This window comes from Macrotis lagotis, chromosome 5 (genome assembly GCF_037893015.1).
Source record: "Macrotis lagotis isolate mMagLag1 chromosome 5, bilby.v1.9.chrom.fasta, whole genome shotgun sequence".
Lineage (NCBI taxonomy): Eukaryota > Metazoa > Chordata > Mammalia > Peramelemorphia > Peramelidae > Macrotis > Macrotis lagotis.
This window is the reverse complement of record NC_133662.1, coordinates 42,190,794-42,203,382: the sequence shown is the minus strand read 5'-3', so window position 1 is coordinate 42,203,382 and position 12,589 is coordinate 42,190,794. Positions and strand designations below refer to the sequence as shown.

At 35.9% G+C, this 12,589-nt stretch overlaps 1 protein-coding gene across 8 annotated transcripts in view; it reads right to left on the bottom strand.

Annotated features, from left to right (window-relative positions):
- Positions 1-12,589, bottom strand: part of ZNF451 (zinc finger protein 451) — a 124,775-nt gene that overhangs the window by 90,168 nt on the left and 22,018 nt on the right. The window lies entirely within an intron of this gene.

Below are 12,589 nucleotides of genomic sequence, written 5' to 3'. Positions count from 1 at the left end.
AAGATTATCCTTTTGGTTACTTGCAGAATGCTTAGTCTAATTGTTCAATGTAACCACCAGGAATCTGTGGGCATTTGAGCCATAGATTTTTATTCCCCTTTTCTAGAGAGGATATATGAATCCTTTCAATTGTTTAGTTGAAAAGTTCTAAGCATTTTTCTTCTATTATTGCATGCAGGGCCATCTGCAGTCAATCTATTTTTACCTGGCCACAGTACCCAGTTGGCTCCAGAGGATAAAATAAGGCTAATGACTTTGCACAGCCCTCCTTCACTTATATCTAAATCACCTGCATGTCATGGTATCATCAAAAGTTATCTAGGAGAACAAAGAACAAACATCAGTGAACGGGAGCTGCCTTATTGGGGACCATCTGGATTGACTTTCTTCCAATCTTTCTCTCTGCTTTCCCATTCCTTTTCTTTCCTTCCCCTACCACATAGGGTATCATACCTGTAGCTGTATGTGTTAAGTCCAAAGGAATGTAAATTTTTATCATTCAAGATACCTTAAGATTTAATGACTAGATTTCTTAAGGATCAATCCTTAAACCCAAATCATCCAAGGCTCTCTGGGATTAGCCAACAGCTCCCAGGTCAAGTCCCACAGGGTTTTTGTTATGTTAAGCCATATTTAACTCATATAAACTCATTTCTTACCTAGCCTTAATCAATGAATGGGCATTGTCTCAGTCGAACTGAGATCTGTTAAAGCAAAGGGTCTTCCACTGCATCCAGTAGTCCTTAATTTCTGCTGGTAAATTCTTGCCAGGGTTGTCTTTAATAATTTGATCATTCACCTGGAAGATAGTCACCTAAGAGCCAGTGTAGCTTCAGAAAGGATCAAGGAACAATTGATATGTTGTTTGTTGACTGACAACTCCAGGAAAAATGCCAGAAGCAGAACAGAGGTCTGTCTACATTTGTAGATCTGATCAAGGTCTTTATACCATCAGTCATGGGGGTTTATGGAAAAATTATGTCAGAATCTGATTGCCTGGACAGCATTGTATGTCAATTTCTAGGCAGCATGTTTACCCAGATTCTGCTTAGTGAATGATGCTCTCATGAGTTCTGGGTCATCAATGGAGTGAAACTCTGTGTTACTCCAATGAGTTTGAACATGATGTTTTCAGCCATGTTATCAAACACCTTCAATGAGAATGAACACAGCATCAAGGTCAGCTACCAAACTGTCAGTAAAATCTTCAAGGTGAAAAGGCTACAAGTCAAGACCAAAGCAGAAAGAGTGTTGGTACATAACTTTCTGTCTGCAGATAATTGCGCACTTGCACTCAATGGAGCATCTGAAGCTGAGATGCAACAGATTTTCTGTTGCTTGTGCTCACTTTGGCCTTACAATTAATACCAAGAAAATGCAGGTGCTGTATCAGCCAGCATCCCATCATCCATATGTAGAACCTGATGAAAACAAATAGGGAAGTTTTGAGAAACATCAAAAAGTTCACTTACCTTGGTACTGTTCCTCTCCAGGGAGGTATACATTGATAATGTGATTGACACATGCATTTTCAGAGCTAAGTAAGTATTTGGGAGGCTCCGAAACAAAGTGTAGAAGAGGTATTAGACTGACTACAAAACTGAAGGTCTACAGAGCTGTTGTGCTGACCTCATTGCCATATGCCTGTGGAAACCTGGGTAGTCTACCAGTGCCATGTCAGGAAACTAAAATTTCTTCCATTTAAATCATCATGGGAAAATTCTGAAGATCACCTAGGAGATAAGACACTAGACCCTGAGTTCCTTTCTGTAACTAAACTGCCAAACATTCAAATGTTACTACAAATAATACAACTATGACAAGCTGGCCACATTGTCAAAATGCCATATATATGTTTGCTCAAAATACTATTTTATGGAAAACTTACACAGGACAAATACTCACAGGGGTTTTAGAAGCCATACCAGGATACCCTGAAGGTCTCTCTTAAGAACTTTGGAACTAATAGTATGGCAAGGGAGACACTGTTACAGGATGACCCAGCATGGCATGCCCTCATCAGAGTACTGTGCTCTATGAGCAAGGCATTAATGGAAGCAGCTCAAAGGAAACATGAGATGTTTAAGTATAGAGTTATCAACCCAGGTGTTCATATGGATTCTTTGTGCATATCCTGTGGCAGAGCATTCTGAGCTCCTTTTGGTCTGATCAGCCATTGTTTGACACGTGACTTGCCTCTAGCATAGTGATGTCTTTTTGGTCTTACTTGATAATGAAGATCAAGAACCAACCAACCAAATCTGGCCAAGATACCCAGATAGCACAACTCTCCCTTACTTAAATCCAATTCACTTCCATATCACTAATTCACCTCCCTGATTGTCATGAGCCTGGTATAGAACAAAGGATAAACAGCATACTATAGTATTCAGAGTTTTTGACTTTTTCCTTGAAGATCTGTTAAATCTTAAATTGTCTCTACTGATACACTGTTGGAGATCATAATCTTTTGCTTGTATGAAGATCATGTTTTCTTCTGTTAATTACTTTTCCCCCCTTTCAGATGGAGAATGCAATATGCAGAAACATAAGACAATTACTCTTTTTTTCTTTGGTGAGAAGTGCAATAGTGAATTTAAATCTTTCTATTCTGCGCTCCATATGTGCAGACCATAAATTCTGCTTCTGACCATTCTTAGTTCTTTTGTAAAACCATTCAGAGGGCAGCTAGGTGGTACAGTGGTCCTGCACTGGTCCTGGAGTCAGGAGGACTTGAGTTCAAATCTGACCTCAGAGACTTAATATTTACTTAGCTATGTGACTATGGCCAAGTCATTTAACCTCAAAGCCTTGAAAAACCAAACAAAAAATTTTGAAATATCCTGCTATGGTTCCATTTCACCTTGATACTCACTCCATAGAATCCTATCTCATCAGGTATTTATCCATTTTCCCTTTTTTTGTATTAGAGAATTTCTTAACCTAATTAGGATATAAAACTTGTTATTTATGTATTTCCTATTAGCTTATCACCTTTTGTTTAAATTATTAAACTGAGTTATCTACTACTTGAAGTCTTTGGTAATTTCAATCTCTTTTCCAAGTTAAATTCCCCTATTGCTCACTTTTTAACTTTGTTCCCCTCTGAAGGCAGTTTTCCTGGGATGCTGGACTTCAACACATCCATTGTCTTCTCCAATCCTTAGGTTGCAGCAGCCTTAGTCTTTGCCTCAAGGAACTAGGAGACAGAACTCATTCCAAACGGATGCCATCCTTTTTCCCTCAGGCCTTGTAAAGTGCTAACCAGGCATCTACATGCCCTGTTCCTCCAGTGTCTGGCTGAGCTCTATAACAGCACAGAGCCCTCTCTCATGGTGCTGTTCTAACTGAAGCAAGCTTTTTGTCTTTCAGTTTTCCATGGCACTTAGAAGGTGGGCATTAATGGAATTAAATTTTACTGCAAGGTTATGGTCAGCTTGTGCAGCCCTGCTACTTGAGAAAGTTGTTGACAGGATAAAGTAGCACTAAGCAAGTACATTATGGGCTAGAGATTAGATTCTGTTTTCAGTTCATGAAGCTATTATCTCATTAGGGCTTTTCATGACCTAAATCACTGATTACTTATCTGTTGGATATTACTCCTTTATCAGAGACATCTATGAGGACACAAGAATCGGAAAAACATCTAGTCCTCTCTCATCAGTTGTGTGACCCAAGAGTAAGCAACATCATCTTTTTTTTTTGTGGGAGGAAGGGGGAAGAAATGGATGTGAGGGACATGCCCAGGGTCACAAAGCTATTCAAGGGCCAAGCCTGGATTTGAACTTGGATTTTTCCTGACTTCAGGATCATGGCTCTATCCACTACACATAATCTTAAAAGCTATAATGAATTATGAATAGATCTTAATGAGAAGGCTCCAAAGGAATTTAAAAGTTCATGAATATTTTCACAAAAAAAAAGGATGAGAAGAATGGAACAAGATGACATCAAGAGCTACGAATTCAAAATGATCAATTGGCATTTATTAAGACTTTATTATTAAGCATTTATTGTGTGTCAAGCTTTTATTCTTAAGCTCTTTAATAAAATCTTTTTAAGAATCATCTGGGGGCGGCTAGGTGGCACAGTGGATAGAGCACTGGCCCTGGAGTCAGGAGTGCCTAGTTCAAATCCAACCTCAGACACTTAATAATTACCTAGCTGTGTGGCCTTGGGCAAGCCACTTAACCCCACTGCTTTGCAAAAACTAAAAAGAATCACCTGAAGGGCAACTAAGTGCTGCAGTGGATAGACCACCAGTCCTGGAGTGAGGAGAAACTGAGTTCAAATTCTGTCTCAGACACTTAATACCTACTAAGCTTATGTTAGTTTAGTTATGTGATCTCGGGCAAATCACTTAACCTCACTACCTTGGCAAAAACCAAAAAAAAAAAAAAAAAGGGGGCGGCTAGGTGGCGTAGTGGATAAAGCACTGGCCCTGGAGTCAGGAGTACCTGGGTTCAAATCCAGTCTCAGACACTTAATAATTACTTAGCTATGTGGCCTCCTGACTCCAGGGCCAGTGGTCTATCCACTACGCCACCTAGCTGCCCCAATGACGTAGAATTTTAGAAGATATAAGCAAGCACAGTGAAGTTTAAGAGAAGAGAACCGATAAGCTCCTGTCAGTAATCATTAAAATCCAAAATACCATTCAACTTATGTATTTGGCTGAACATCAGTAAAATAAAAATTAAAACTTTTAAAATTACATATCCCCTACTGCCTAAAAATAGATGAAGTCATTACATCAAAGAATTGCAGTATCTTCTAATAATAATATGATAATAATAATAATCTAAAAATTATGTGAAAATAAGGAATAAATTCTATCAGAAACTATAGAAAAGCAATTGGTTAGTGTGACTGGGTACGACTAAATTAATACATTTAAATAAAATACCACGTAGACTAGAATACAGAAACTGTTATCATGGATCTTACTGTAATACCACAAAGTTGGTATAAAATTTTAAAGCAACCAATTTCTAATGTAATCAAAATAATTTTGTTCTCTTTAATTCAACCTCTTATTTATCATACAGGCGCCCTAAATGAATTAAGCTGCTTAGGAAACATTAGCAAATTCATATCACACTAAAGTACCATGTAACAAACTATGGGTACCATTTAGTATACCAATTAAGTGGTCAAAAAAAAAAGCTTCTTACAGAGTGTCACATTCAATAAGAATAAAACAGACAAGAAAAAGTGTTAAAGAAAATTTTATAAGCTCAAAACAATTTTTTCTGGCAACCTATTTTTTTCCCTTTTGGGGGGCTTTTACTTTTTTGGCAAGACAATGGGGTTGAGTGATATGCTCGTCACATAGCTACTGAGTATAGAGTATCTTGAGGCACTTTGAATTCAGTTCCTCCTGACTCAAGGGTCAGTGCTCTAGCTGCTGAGCCACCTAGCTGCATCCTGGTTTTTTTTTTCTTAGTAAATAAACAAAGCTACTTACCAATAATTTAACAATTCACAATAATGTTATTACTCTATTTTTTTGGTTTTGTTTAACAGGTTCTTGCTGTCTCAAAGTCATTAATTTCCACAGATTTCATTCCTTTTTTTTTTAGAGTTTTCTTCATTTATGTTTTGCAACTCCTTTTCCAACTGGTTAGTTCTATTTTTGAAAGAGCTTTCCATTTGACCAATTGAGGTTCTGAGAGAATAATTTTCTTTTTGCATTTGCCCAATTGAATTATTCTGTTGTATTTGTCCAACTGTATTTTCCAATGATTTATTTTCTTGTTGCAAGGTGTTAATCTTCTCTTGGGTTTCTTTTCCCAAATTTCCCAATTTATTTTTAAACTCCTTATTTCTTCAAGGAAGTCTTTCTGTGCTGGAGAGAGCAGGTCATATCCTCCTCAGGAGTTCTAGATCTGCCTGAGTTGGGGTCTTTTCCTTCCAAGAATTCTTCTATGGACCCTCCTTTCCACTGGTGTTGGGAGCCAGGGTCTCTAAGCTGTTTGACACAGTGGCAGCAAGAAGACTCAAGGCAGTCACATTGCCTGATGGAACAACATTTCCTTCTTCAATATATATATAGGGATTTCATGCATACCAATATTTATAGGTTTATTATTGATTACAATATTTACTCACCCTAATACTGGAATGACTATAAAGGAAGGATTTCAGAAAAATTCCTTGAATAAAACAGATTGTAAACTCTGTCTGCCTCTCCCTGAGGCATACAAAAGGCTTCAACATTATGAAATCTCTGGAAAACGCAGCACTGGGAATTCCAAGGAAATGCCAGAATATATACAGGGAAAACAGATACAAGATGAGTCAGATAGAATTCCAGGGAAATTAATAGTTTTGCCCCCCCTTACCATACACAAGAATATATGAAAAAGATGGTGAGAAAATAGTACAAGTGACTGATATGTGAACTCCAGCAGCCTTAGTTTCATGGGAAAGAATAAAAAAGTCACAGAAACTGGCTTCTACCAACTAGGCCAGAAAAAAAATTGGTTATTGTAAGAGTTAATGGATGGGTGGACAAGCATAAAGACCCTCACTACAAAAACATTACCTACACAAAAAATATAAAAAAACTTTCCATTAAAAGAATTGCTTAATTAATAACTTCAAATGAATTAACAATTATACAATGTAGTAATAAATATGGTAGCAGACAGGTTACGGTCATCATAGTCTGAGTAGGGATAAGAAATTAATTAACTATATGATTATTACTTAAACTTGTAATCACATGATTAAAACTTGTAATCATATGAACTATACAACTGATGATGAAAATTGTACACTCTTGTAACCAAGGAAATGATCTCAGCTTGCTTGAAACATACATGATTCTGAGACTATAAAAATAAATCCAAGCAGCTGTCAGTCAACCTGCTCCTGCCTTTACCCACTTGTTGACTCAACTCATTTCGCCAACTCTATCCCTCCTGTCAGGTTCCAAGAACCCCACAGAGGCTGGGTGTTGTGTCTCCAGCTGGCCAGTAGCGGGTGGTAGAGGTTTTGGTCACAGTGTAATATCTCCAGCTGGCCAGAAGAGGGTGCTGTTTGCTTTCTCTGGAGTGTCTGTGACCTTGATTGAGGCCCTCTCCCTTGGCCTGGAGGGAGTGATTGAAGCTGCTAAATACTTTTGTCTTTGATCAATAGTGGGCTATACCCTGGGGTGAGGTGATCATTCTCCCTATTGTAAGCTGAGTTAGTTCTGCTGCTGGGCCTTAGCCTGGGGCAAAGATAGTCTGTAATTGTTTTTGTTCTGGAAAGATGCTTCAGCTGAAATGGAAGCATGGACTTAATAAGTGCCTCATATCATATATTCAGGAAATTTTAGAACTGTGCCTGTCTTCTCTCTGCCATCTCGGCCTAAGTCCCAATGTTATTACTCTAATAGAGGATAATGTTAAATTTGTTAAACCAAGTGAATTAATTAGGCAACATAGCTGCTTTTAATGTCCAGATAACTGTACCAATTAAATAACTCAAGGAACTCACATAATTGAGAAAAACAAAACAAAACAACACAAACTCTACTTACTTAAATAGGGCTTTTGAGGCAAAGCATCTATGATAGCAATACAGTGAAGGAAAAACCCAGGTCTAACAATTCTTTGGGAGACTTGTAGGCAAATTCTGAAATTATTAATAGTTGGACCTGGAAGTTAAGCATAAATACAATTCAAACTACATAAAACCTTCACTAGATGGAACTTGAAAAGGCACTATATGTGCAAGAGCTCAAACTGTCTTGATACACATTTTTCCTCTGTCATAAAAATAGTCCCTTCAAATGAATCACAGACCCTTAAATATAATTCTCTTAAGTATAATACATTTTAAGATTATGTATTTACCTATGGAGAATGCTGAGTTATGGAGGCTAAGCTTGTGAAGTCCTACTCTGAATCACTGCACAAAGCAGGCAATTAACAATTCAAACATATTTACTTATTGGCCAACTACAATCCGCTACATACAGGCCTGCAAAATGTCTAACTCTTCACTTCTAAGTTTCTGAACCAAGCTTAATTCAACAGAAAGAGGAAGAAAAAACTGTTTTGGTAACATGAAAATCACAATGCTTTCACTTCACAAATGGATAAGGAAGTTTGGGATGACTCAACTTTGTCCAAAAACCTTTTGAGAAGTGTTATCTACAAGCAACTTATCTTTTTCAAAAGGTAATAAGGGTATGTCATCAAGTTAGTGAATTCTGAGGGGAGGGTTGAGTAGAGTATATGTATTACATACACTGGAAGCAACTGTTGGAATTCACAAGGCTTTCATGATGTAGCAAACTGGCAGATGCTATAAAAATGTGTCAAATTTTAGTTTGTGAAGACTCTGTTGTTGAGTCCATGAATGTAGTCCCAATGGAATGAGTCGTGTCTTTTCCTTCCAGGTGAAAAATGAGCAAATTTTTTAGAGCTAAAATAAAAGATAGATGGATGGATGGATAGAGATAGATATACTCATGTGTATTTGAGGCATGTGTATCTATACATATATGTAAACAAACAGCCATGAATAGCATATGTATAATATACAAAGTATAGTAAATGTATAGTAAATCAAAACAAATTCCTGCATTGGCCAGGTCCCAAAAATATGTCTCATTCTGTACATGGAACAACTCTCTATCAGGAGATGGGTAGCTTGTTTCATCTTCAGATTTTACAAATTATGGATGGTATCATTACATTTTTCAGAGCTCATAAATCTTTCAAAGTTGTTCACTTTAATAGTGTTATATAAATTGTTCTTGTCCTATTTACTTTGTTCTGCATATACTTATTTAAGTATTTCTACATTTCAATGAAATTATGATTTAAAAACTAAGCCTAGAAAGTAAAATACAGAGTAAGAATAAAAATATCTCCAAAGTCCTTGGCAAACAAACAGAAACCACAAAGACCATGACAGATAAATTGCTAATAAAATATTAACAAGTATTCAAGAATATGTGGATAAATCAGAAGGATTTATTTAGATGTTTCAACCTTATAAATTACAAATGATTAATTTTTTTAAAACAGAAAGGGCAGCTAGTTAGCACTGGCCCTGGATTCAGAAGGACCTGAATTCAAATTTGACCTCAGACACAATAATTACCTAAGCTGTGTGACCTTGGGCAAGTCCCTTAGCGCCACTGCCTTGCAAAACCAAAAAAAAGAAATAAATTACATATGTACTGATGATATTCTGATTCCTAGAAAAAACTATGAAAATGCATTCTATTTGATAATTTTTCTCTCAGAAGGGACTTTGAAAACTAGAATTCAAGGGAGTGGGATACAGAACCTACTCAGTCCCTAGGAGAAGAGATGATATACTTTGCAAAGTCTTAATGATTAGTTTTAATTAGTCCAATAAGAAGACACTAAGAGTTACTGACATTTTAGTTAGTTTATTCAGATTAACAGTATTAAAATAAAGGCATACCCAAATTCCTAATTCTATTATTACTGACAGGGAGAAAAAAACTACATAGCGACCAAAACTACGGCACTTGTAGCTATTCTTACTTGCAAAGCATTATAAAGTGATTAACTTGCAATTTATCACAATTCTGAATATTTTACTCATAAAATATCTATCTCCACAGTCCAGTACCCACAAGCCTTCTTTGGGCCTTAAGTATCTTCCTAGGATAAAACTAAAATGTTATTTATTAAAACTGACATCAGATTCACTCTTGTTTAGTATATTCCTAATATTTCTGATCTACATATCTTAATGCTGTGTGAACATTTAATGTATGCCTCTATGACTATCATTTAATTTTGTAAAGATTTTAAATGAGCTAGCCAATCTAATGAAGTAGTTACTTTTGGAGTGGGTTTCTTTTAAATTTCACACTATGAGAAATTTGCATTCAAAGCTTTGCAAAGATCATGTTACTCATTAACAAGAGACTGATAGAACACAGAATATTAATAACATTCCCTCATATATAGTTACCTTAGTGTTAGTGGCTACCATTAAAATACTATGACAAACAACTAAGATTATAAAATCTATTCTAATTTCATGATATATATAAAGATAGTGTTGAGTTCAACCCCTGAAATCCAATCACTGCAATCAGGTCAGACATGGTTCAAACTGAGTTCCTAAAATAAGTTTCATGGATTGCAGATGAGATGAGCTCTTGGTAATCTGATCTGATTATAATAAGATATAGCAAACAAGGATGTATTTCAAGAAGACTTAGGAAGCAGGGATCAACTACTAGTCACTTATCAGTGAAAGATTTTTGTATTGAAAGATTATTTCCAGATGTAAAACATATAAGTAATCTTCTAGGTTTATGAATGTAAAGATTTCCTACAGAGAATGTTTTAAAACTTTCTTGTGGCATATGAACATTCTATCTCCTAAAGAACATGTTGAATTTATCCTGCTCCGAACTTCTTGAGATCAAAATTAACAGTATTAGAATCACAGAATTCTTATTCCAGACTTCATTAATTAAAAAAGACAATCACTTAGAAAATAAAGTGTCACTCTTTTAAGCAGGGCATTTCATTCCAAATCTAAACAATAATAAATTACTTAATACATAAGTCACATAATACATCAGTTCTATCATTGTTCTTCAGAAATGCACTTAAGAATTCTATATATAAAAGTGGAATAAATAGGATAGGTTTAGAATATCCTCTGAGGATGTTTCTGAACTTGGGGTTCTTATGCCCACAGAACTACTGGATCTCTTTATTAGACAATTTTGACATTAATATGAATCTTCTGTAATGTGCTTTATATGATCACAGTTAAAATTAAATTGAAGATTGCTAGAAATATATCTGCATAGTTTACAATAATCTTTGGCAATACATCTATTTTTATGACAATGATATTTGTTGTAACATTAAAAAGCTATGTAAGATTTTTGTTTATTCCTTTGCAGAGAGAAATACAAGTTAGAGCCAAACTTGCTATCAATGACTGCCCAAGAGGTAAAAGAATTTGTTGCATCTCTGATAGTGGATAGTTACCAAGAGTCACCCTCTATTTATTCTATCAACAATGATTTCTTTTTTGTCTGAATAAAGCTATGGGTTCAATATTGTATCCCCCTAGAGTATCAAGTTAGACAGGTTTCATAGTTAATAGATAATGTCACAGTGAAACAAGCTAGCTTGTGGCTAGTCCACACCATCCATTTCTTTTGAGGTAGAATCTAGCTTTGAAGAACATGTTCCTTTGTAGTCCAATATTCTCTACAATCAACTTTTCTGCTGAAAGGTTAGGTTGGAAAAGTGAAGTATCCATAGCCACAGGATACATGGATGGATACACACACACACACACACACACACACACACACATATTTACTTTATAATGAAGGACAGGTTATCAGATATAGCTTTAAATATGATTGTTAAAGTTTCTAAAAATAGATAGGATAGGGTATCCAAACATTTGTTGAAGGCAAATTCCAACTCCCATTAATTTGACTTCAGGTCATCCAGCTACCATCTTTAGGTTCCTGGATACAATCTCTCTTTATTCCACAGGTTTGTAAAATTAGAGAAAACAATAAAGTTTCAGCAAACCAAGGGGTTTTCTCAATCTTTAAAAGATGCAAAACTTAAATTGCTTCTGAGTTTAATTTCATGATACAGGACAATTTAACATTTATGTCCAAATATGTAAGATGAGACTTTTTCTTTATGTAAGGTCCTGAAGAGCAGATCTCTACTCCTCCACCCCACTCCAACCCCTTGATTTCTAGCAGATCTAAAGGTTCTTGTGAAGTCAAGTGCAGGAAGAACCTCATAATCTAATGATGGATTATTTCCAACAGTTAGGCCTATCAAAGATAGAGAGGAGAACTACTACAGTTGGAAAAATTCCTAAATGCTCACTTGAAAAAGATGATATACTCTGCATGCAAGAAATCTTTAATGGTCACTTAACCAGGAAAATCAAAGAGAAAAATGGTTTTTTTTTACTATTAGATGTGATATATAGATATGCATGTCCAGTGAGTGAACCTTTTGTCGTAAAAGAATTATTAATACTAAAAAGATGAAATTCTTTTGAGAAAGAGATTACAGAGACGCAATTCATATGATTCAATCCCCCACACCTGGTTTTTACAATTAACTATTAACCAGGGGTCCTATCTCTTAAAGAGAAGGGACGGAGGAATAAAGATTGGTTGCCAGGTTTCTTGTGTTTGTGCCTATACTACACATCACATTTTTTGTTTGCCACAAACAGATCAAAATGGGCAATTTACTGCCCCACCACTAGATCAATCCCATGCTGGGAATAGGTGGGGCAGGAAAGCCACGGGCACTCAGAAAAAAAAATAGCTCCTTTGCTAAGAATAGGGAAATAACAATAGAAAAATTATCTGAGGAAGGGTTTATTTGAAATAAAATGTCTTACCATTATGTAGGGCCATTTTTGTTTTCCTCCCCCCTTTCTTTAAAAAAAAAAGGTGGGGAAGGTGTGGCCAACTAATCAGCCTATCAATGAAATGAGAGCAGAATTCTTATGTCTATTACTGTTGTGGGATACTAAGTGATGTCATGAGGTAGGTGGTACAAATAGGGAAGAATCATTCCATTTTATTAAAGAGGAA